A 9496-nucleotide genomic window follows, 5' to 3' on the forward strand; every position below is an offset into this window, starting at 1 on the left:
TCTCTCTCTCTCTCTCTCTCTCTCTCTCTCTCTCTCTCTCTCTCTCTCTCTGATATTGATACACGTATTTCAGTATTCAAGACTGTGTGTATATAATTATTATAGATCTAATATGTACATGTATCTATGCGTGTGTTCATGTGTGTATGTACTATCTTTCTCTCCATCCATAATATTCTAATTCTTCAGATCTCCCTCTATACTTCCAATGTTTACTCCCTCCTTCTTCCATTTCTCGATATCCCCCACCCCACCCCTCCCCCACTCCACCCCTCCTGCGCTCCTTCCTCAATTCCCCGCATTTTCTTTTTGCCCCTCTTTTTTCCCCTCCCTCTCCAAGTCCTCATTTCCCCACTCGTCTGTCCTTACTACTCAGTGAAGCGAAGAGTATGAGACGGCCCCTCAGAGCTAGGACCCGCCCCCAACATTCAACGGGGACTTCTAGTTGGCAGTCCCGACGTCATCCACCATTGTCGCGAAACGCGCGCAACCGTCCTCTCGTTTTAGCGCCAGTGTACCGAGCGCGGCGATTTCATTGGTCGAGGAGGCGTCCATTGGACCAGTCACAATCGATAATACAAAGTCCGGTAAAGCATATTAGACATTGAATAGGAAAGTGGCGAGAGAAGAAGGGAGGCATAGATTTGGTAGTGAATGCTCCTAAAGATTTATCATTTTATCTACACATTGCGAGCAGTGCGCAGAGAAAAGAACTATTGAGAGGCACAGAAACACGAGATTATACAGTGAGCCTTTTTCGCTTTTTACCTTTTTATTTCCATCTGCATTCTTGTGCTAGTCTTTATCAAGCACGGAGTACTTTGTTGAGTTTGTGAAACCAACTTGTTATGTGAGTCGCTATTCCTAAAACTTAGAACAACTAACTTTTGCTTCATTATTCGCCAACTATATTAATCGGTTACAATAACACCTTTATACATCTTCGGCACTTATTATCTTTATAAATGTTCATATTGTCTGATTTCAAAACAGTGTGTGTTTAATTCTTGTTATATTTTACCTGGCGCACTTTTCATTTCGTTTTTCGTAATCCGAATCTACAGTAAGTTTTTCTTATTCTGAACCTGGATTGTACTCTTCTGTTGCCGCTTATCGTTTTATGGTAACTTCTGTGGACACTTTTGGATCTCGATCAACAGTTTGTACAAGTTGTTATACTTTGTTATTGTTTGTATTTGATGCCGTCTAACAGCGGTGGTGTGATAATGCTGTAACATTGATGATATTATTATACCTGCTGTCTTGATAATGTTAGAGCTTAAGTCAACGATTTTGCTTGCGGTCCTCGGATTGTTCTTTTTTCCTTTTTTTTTCTCAATGAAACTGGCGTAAACGACAATTGATTAGAATGATTTTAAGTCTCGTTGCTAGGATTAATTCAGTAAAATGTCGTGTCCATAATCATTCCTTTTCAAATATCATAGTAGGCTACGTTTATTCTCTATGCTTGTCTTTCTATAATATATGTATATATATATGTCCCATCTGTTTCCTTCTCTCTCTTTCACTATCTAGATTCTATCTCCCTCCCTATCTCTCACTCACAATCACACCCTTCTCTCTCCTCTCCCCTTTTTTTCGTCCCCCCCCCCTCCCCTTTTGTTGTTATATTCTATACATGTACACGCAAAACGTTTTAGCACTAGTATAAGTCACGTCTTTCTACCCGTGTGTTTTTACAATATACATGTACCAGCCAAATATCAGTCACAACCGTCTAAAGACCAAAAACCCGTGTCTTTTCAGAGTTTGTCCCAAATATTACGTACTGTACCAAAAGTTTAAAAAAACTTTTCGACTCTACAAACTTCGAGGCAGGACCTGTCAGATATTTTCATTCACATTTTTTAAAAGGAAAAAAGTAGATTTCTCTATTCGTGTTGCAAACTCTGAATGATGTCAGGGCTGACAGAATGGTCATTTTGTTGACTAACAAAAACAAAAATTTTTAAAAGCCCCACTTTACACAAACACACATACACACTCACACTCACCGCCGTAACGTTAATGTTTAAGTGTAGTGAGTAGTTTTCATTCATTTCTGTAACCCACCGGACACACGAACATGTGAGTTTCTTGCGACTGCCTTTTCCCCCCTTTCCCTTGTCCCACGCAGGCCTCTTGTTTCTTTCTTTTCCTCTGGGGGAAGGCGACCCGGCGTCCATGTTTCACAACACACCTGTCTCTCTCTCTCTCCCTCTCTCTGTGTCTCTCCGTCGATGCCCCAGTCCAGCTGCCTTTAGGCGACTCGTGAATGTGAAACGCGAAACTTCTCAGCTTGACATTGAAACTGGTCACATTGACTGTTGTTGTTATTGTCACCCCACTGTGACCACGCCAACAACGACGACGACGACAAGGACGACGATAGAGTAGTAGTTTTATTATTACGATCAACTGTCGTTGTGAGATAACTTCAGCGTAAGAAAGAAAGATATTGTGCATTGTTGAATGGCGGTTTAAAAGTTCAAAACTTGCTCGTATTGTAAATTTATTCCTTTGCAACATAGTGGATCCCAGGAAAATTCTGTAAGTATCGCTCCGATGTCTGTAGCCTTTGTTCTTTTCAATGAATTTGTTCTCTGGAACTCTACTGCAAGTTTAAACTTTCTTTCAACAACGATCTTTTCAAAACTTTTTTAAAAATCCGCCCCCGAGCTTTACAATGAAACATGCCCCCACCCCAACCCTACGCTTTAAACTTGCTTTGTTATGATTCACACAAATGCATTTCCGTCAGATGTTTTCTGTAACTAAGAAGGTATCAATGTCACCCCTACCCTTCACCCCCTCTAGATTCTAGTTATCCCTTGTCTACGGGTGTAACGTTACCGCTAACACTCAATGGGGAATCGTAAAGTCTAGATTAGTATTGAGACGACGAGTTAGCTAAAGAAATAGCCAGTTGGGACGGGGGTAGGGTATTTTTTAAAAAAATATTTGAAAGATCCAAAACATTAACAACATGATGGACGGGTATTTTGCCATTACGCCTTGAATGCAAAAAGGAAGAAATAGTCTAGTTACTATGTTGAACAATAAATAAAACCACACAAAAATACCCCAAAACGAAATATCTAGAAGAAATTGAGTGTTTTCTTGTAAAAATGTTTAAAATAAGTGCCTTGATGCCAACCCACTAAAATTAAATATTATGCGACTTGGTTTCCCCAAACTATGAAGGGGACCAAATCATCACAGTATTATTAATATAGATCTATCTGAACTCTAGCATGGATCGCTAGAATATGTCGTGTAGCGGTTAGGCACTTCGCTGTCGCATGCAGAGAGACCGAGTTCGATTCCCATGTGAGGAGAATTGTTATCGAGATTCTAAGTCTCTCTCAGCTGAGACGTTGGGTCCCGGGACATCCTATTCCTTCCAGCCCGGGTGGGTCCTAGCAGCAGGGTCGAAGCCCACCTCTGAAATTATCTAAATTATATTGATAGGGGCGTAAAAACACCTTTATTAAAAGAAAAAGAAATAAGCAGGGATCTGCCTGTTGACCGTACGTGGACTGATTGACTTTCATTTTATTTTTGTTGTAATTTTGAATTCAAATAATACCTTGCCTGTTTTCCTTTATCTTTTCTTTTCTTTTTTTTTTTTTTTTACTGACGTGTTAATTAACACACGTCTCTTCGTTTTTCCCTTTCTATGCACGATGATGACTTGATAGTGTGCATGCAATAGTATTAGCGTTTTTCTTTGTGGAAACGCCCACGTCTGTGTGTGTGTGTGTGTGTGTGTGTGTGTGTGTGTGTGTGTGTGTGTGTGTGTGTGTGTGTGTGTTTGAAAGGGAGAGAGAGAGACAGAGATACAGAGAGAGAGAGAGACAGAGAGAGAGAGAGAGAGACTGAGAGACAGAGAGGCAGAGACCGATCATATAGAGAGGCAATTTTGAAATATCGTATCGACATCCATCTCATAAAATAAGCAACCATTCCAGAATTATTATACTCTTTTACTGTCAATATTATATAGGTTCCGAAGAAAGAACAATTCTTGAAAGTTCGAGGCTAAAAAGCTCAGTAATAATTATAATTATGAAATGGTAGAAAGTGTGATGACTCGACATTGTGAATTAAGTGATTTATCATATAGATCTAGGTTTAATGAGATCAAAAATGCAGGATCAATATTTTTATTTCAAGCGTCAAGTCTCCCTCAACCAACCACCTCTTTCTCTCTCTCACTCTTTCTCTTTCTCTTTTTCTCTTTCTCCTCATTTTTTTGTGCTCTTTATATTTCTCTTTTTTTCTTATTCTGACTCTCTGGCTCTGTCTCTATGTCTCTATGTCTCTATGTCTCTCTCTCTCTCTCTCTCTCTCTCTCTCTCTCTCTCTCTCTCTCTCTCTCTCTCTCTCTCTCTCTCTCTCTCTCTCTCTCTCTCTAATTTCTTGATTACCATGATGTTGCCAGTGCGTGTAAAGCGTAAACATTATCTCAGGTTTTTGCTTGTCATAAAATTAGAACATTATGATTTCTACGCTGAGTGTCCGTTTACACAGTGCATGTTAATGATTAGTTGCGGGTTGGCTTGTTCTAAATTGTGTTAATTAGGGCGGAAAACATCTACAGTTACTTCAATGACAGAGGCATGCTTGTGACGCTATCACGGGCTTTGACAGGTTGAACCATCATGTCATGCTCAGGTGTGTTGTTCCTGGTTTTAAAAAATAAACCCAAAGTAGTACAAAAACAAAAATAAACAAACAAAAACAGGAGCAACAACAACAACAACAACAACAACAACACACACAAGAAAGTTAATACGGTGATTTACGACTCTTACTGATTTTAACCTCTTTCTCCGATAGACGTGAGCAGATTGGCAACCTAGTAGAATACTATAATGAGGTAACTGCTCATCCTGTCATAATTATCTTAAGAAATATATGCAGGGTTATAGAAGTAATGTACCAATAAGTAACGATAGTCTTGTAAATTCTACCACTGTTGTAACATGTTTTATAATGATTTAGTGAAGAAACAAGAAGGTATGAATATACTCGTCTCCTAAATTTAATTTAAATCGTGTCGACGGGCTCGAAAATATTATCTTGGCTTACAATGAAGATATAGAAAGATTATACAGATTAACGGGTACGTAGTATTTTCTCTTAAGAATACGTTTCTGTTAGTAAAGTTACTTTTAAGTTACTTCCCTATCTAAGAGCGCCTGATCTACCTTTACTCGGCACAGCCACGGACTATTGTATTGGACTACACAGGTGGTCTCCGCGAGAGTCCTGCACACCTCTGTGATTTATATTTATTTGTTTGTGTGTTTGTTTGTTTGTTTGTTTGTTTGTTTGTTTGTGTGCTTACATATTTCTTTGATTGTTTGTTTCTGTCCCATTAATTCATATTTTGCTTCCCTTCTTTCCATTTGTGCGTGTGATAAAAATGTGTACTTTGTACTTGTATGCACCCTTCACTCTTCTAGATCCAAGTGGGTATACATACATGTGCTATTATTATTATTCAAATAATAGATGTGTGTATGTGTGTGTGTACGTATGTGTGTGTGTCTGAGTGTGTCTGTGCGTCTGAGTGTGTGTGTGCGCGCGTGTGTGTGTGTGTGTGTGTGCGTGCGTGCGTGCGCGCGCGCGTTTGTGTGTGTGTATGTAATAAGCTCGTTAGATTTACTTTTCTTTACATCTAACAATATGGATGGTTAGAGGGCGCTACCGGTAGGTCCTAATTCTTTTCTGTCCTTCAATTATTTCTGTCTTTCTTTCTTTCCTTTCCGTCTTACTGCTCACCACCAATAAATGACCACTACTGTCTTGATGTACGTCTCTTTGTTCAAAAAAGAATTTTCACGAAAAAAACAACATAACAAAAACATAAAAACAAGCAAACAAACGAACAAGCAAACAAACAAATCAAGCAAATTAAAACAAAACTAACGAAAAAACAACAACACAGAAATGCTGACAATAGTTAAGTTCGTCTGTTTTTCTATCTTCAACCCTCCGCTCCAAGCTCAGACACTTGGCGTCATGCCTGTAGGGGGTGCGCGGGTTCTGACAAGTTTGGAGCTGGTCTACTAGATACTGTACTGTACGCATGCATGGGCATTCCCTCAACTTTTCCGATCCTGTTGCCATCTGGGTTCTAACAACTCTGCCTAATTCAAAGGCAAATTTCTAAAATCAACAAAACAATGAATTAGGCCGAGTTGTTAGAACCCAGATGGCAACAGGATCGGGAAAGTAAAAGTGACGTAAAAAATCTTTGATACCGGCAGAATTATCATTTTTCATTATATGAATCAAAATAATTTTAAAACAGATATATGTATATGTTTTTACCCGCCTTTTATCTGGCTTATCCTTCTCGCAGCAACCAGGAAGAGAAAATATATTTTATTATAAAAGAAGAAAATTCATAACAACTTTTAACAAAAACAACAGCACAGACTACATCATAAACAAAAACAGAACTTACCCCCCCCCCCCCTCTCTCACCCGCCCACAATGTGTGCGTGATTAATACCAATAAGCAAGCAATAACAGATCAAAGCTATAAACCACATCCATTTTTCTGACCACCCTGTACACTATTCGCTTTCATCTACCTCTTTTCAATCAGATGAAAAATATATTAGATTTTGAGATATTTAAGTCCCTTGTTATCCAGATAATACAACTGTTGGAAAAATACATAGTGCGAAAACAGTAAAGTTATATTCCTATACACATATTAATTTTCTATAATTGCACACGCATGCAATAAACAAACAATGAGCTTGAAAGTCTTGAGAAACTGTTGTGGATTCAGAGCAGTTTTCAACAAGCTCTCCTGCCACATTGACATGCTACTTGTCACAGAGCTCACTCTTTGAGAGCTCACACTTCACAGCTCATACTTTGAGAGTTCACACTTCACAGCTCACGCGGAATGAATAGTGTGAAACATACGCAAGGAATACATGTACACATACATATAGGTTGAAGGGTGGATGGATGGGTAGAAAAAAATAGGAGAGAGAGAGAGAGAGAGAGAGAGAGAGAGAGAGAGAGAGAGAGAGAGAGAGAGAGAGAGAGAGAGAGAACAACAATTTAAAAAAAAAACAACATAATTCTCTTCTCACACTACGTGATGCTGTGGACACCCGATACCGCCCTAGCCTGCGCCTCACCCCGATAAAAAGCCTGGCGTCGACCCTGTGTTTTCTGCCACTCCACCCGACCGCTGCTGCATAGCCGCACACACACACACCTGTTGTAATTGTCTGTAATCAATGTCTTTGGCTGGTAATTTATTTGCAATCAATATCTTTGGCGGCTAATTTATTAACAATCAATGTGTTTTGGTTACGGAGTCACGGTTTTCTCGCGGTTATAGCCGACTCACTCCGATAATGATACCGTTTGTTGTATGCGTCTCGTCTGCCTCCAGCAGCATCGTTATTAATATTGTCATTATTAGTTTTTATGAGTAGTATTTGTCACTGTGTTTGTCTCTGCACGTTTCACTGATCGCCCAATATACATCAGCTACTCGACAAATATGATATGTCTTACTGTGACCAAATGATATTGTGTCGATAAAGCCGTAAAACAATACTCAAAACCTCAGAAAGTCAAAATGTAATACTAATTCTTTGATTTAGTTGAATAGGTTGTAGGAGGGTACTGGCTCTTTCTGCTTTTTTTGCTGTATTATTTCTTGTATTTTACTATTTTTTGCGATTCTCGAAAATCTGGATGTAAATGTTTGTAATCAATGTCTTTGGTTGCTAATTGTTATAATTATTCTTACTATTCCTGTCTGTCTTAGGCGGTTATCGCTGTGCACTCAAGGCTCTCAACTGTTGTATGTAACTTACATGTGCGGGTCTTTCATCACTGGTTTTGTGGAGGATATTGAGTATTTTTCATAGCGTATCAACGTTAATTTTTTTTTCTACTGTGACGTTGTGTCCCTCTATACCTGGGGTTATCTCTGACTGGCAGGGTAAAGGCAGCACACTTTTACATTATGAGCTAAATTGTTTATTTTAGTAAGTGTTTTAGGGCGCTCGCAACTGCACATTAAGGTTACAATATTTGCGCGAGCTAATAAATTGTTTTGTTAGGGGCGAAGAACACTTTTATTTCATATTACACGTATTATAAATGTAACCCAGGGGTGACGGTTGGAGGGTGCCACGTGTTGTAATTCATATTTCTTTTTCTTCTCTTCCCTGTTGTGGCGTTTCTGTCTTAGTTTTTCCATATAATCTAAAAGGTCATTGCGTCGACACGCTCTTCTCTTTACTCCCAACTAAAATTTTATCATCACCTGGCCGCCATCTAAATAACCTAAATCGTGTCGTTTCGGGGGTAAAAACACCTACGTAAAAAAGTATCATTTCAACACACAGAAATGTCAAACTTGCGACGCTGATTTTTTTTTTTATGCGTTAGCGACTTGACTGTTGCTTTTGGTCTAATGCATTTCTTTTACGTCCTTATATTCGGAAATTGTGCAGATGGGGATGTATCGGGAGGTTGGAGGTCGCCTTTGGTAGGTTCTACTTCTTTATTTTCCTTCTGTTGTTTCTGTGGGTGTGTTTTACTTTTCCCCAGCACCAAATGACCATTTTTGTGTCTATGTGCTTCTCTTTACTAAAAGAAAAATAATAAAAAATTGAAGGTAAATACAACGTCTACAGTTACAATTTTACATTTCGAAATCTAATTTTGCCTTGTTTTTAGTTTTTTGTTGTTCTTTTTGTGTTTATTCCATTACTTTTTTTTTTGCTTTTTTTTGCTACCGTTAATTTCCCTCGTGTGTACTTGACTATTCTTCTTCTTCCTCCCTTGTACACATTTATTTCTTTTAAAAATAGAAGGCAGCACATGTTTGATTTATTGTAATATAAATCAGATGAATGCACCCCCTCCCCCCTCCCCTCAACCCGAACGACAAACAACAAAAACAAACAAACAAAGCAACACGAACTACCAAAAAAAAAACCCCACAGACACGCACGTACCGAAGTAGAAAGTAAACACACAAACACACAATGACAAAAATAAAATCCAAAGACCCCAAATGTATTTATTAACACAGGACTATTTTGGGCATATACTCCCCTCACGTGTCAGCGAATGTGAGGAGCTGGAAACATGCGTATAATTTTGTTTTGTCATTCATGAATCATGTTAGTAATATTACAAAAATATCTCTCAATACCTACCCGAAAGTATCCGTCTAATTAACTTTACTCCAACAAATAAACTAGTATACAGACAAACAGACAAACAAAATCAGTTACTATAAGTTGTTTCTTCTCACTCTTTTTATAGCTACACGGAATTGGCGTTGCTATATTTGCTCGAGATGAAATGACTGCTTGAATGAGAGGAAGTGAAAGTGCAGCAAACGTTTCCTTTTGCCTGCACGCATGGAGACGATTTCATGAGTTTTAATTTCCGTATTTTGATTTGTGCTATTCTGGGTTGGTTACAAATAGGT

At 38.7% G+C, this 9496-nt stretch overlaps 1 protein-coding gene across 8 annotated transcripts in view; it reads left to right on the plus strand.

Annotated features, from left to right (window-relative positions):
- The window catches only part of LOC101861106 (transcription factor Sox-2), a 52433-nt gene that overhangs the window by 29601 nt on the left and 13336 nt on the right, over positions 1-9496 (plus strand). For 2 of the 8 annotated variants that reach the window (XM_035968542.1, XM_035968543.1), the window contains exon 1: positions 349-850. The exons of 3 other annotated variants lie outside the window; for them this stretch is intronic. The gene's annotated coding sequence lies outside the window, so the exon portion shown is untranslated. Of the gene's footprint in view, positions 1-348; positions 2551-9496 lie in introns of those variants that run through there. 3 more of the 8 variants (XM_035968544.1, XM_005093625.3, XM_013079878.2) reach the window with 2 other exon arrangements.

This window comes from Aplysia californica, unplaced genomic scaffold, assembly GCF_000002075.1.
Source record: "Aplysia californica isolate F4 #8 unplaced genomic scaffold, AplCal3.0 scaffold00067, whole genome shotgun sequence".
Lineage (NCBI taxonomy): Eukaryota > Metazoa > Mollusca > Gastropoda > Aplysiida > Aplysiidae > Aplysia > Aplysia californica.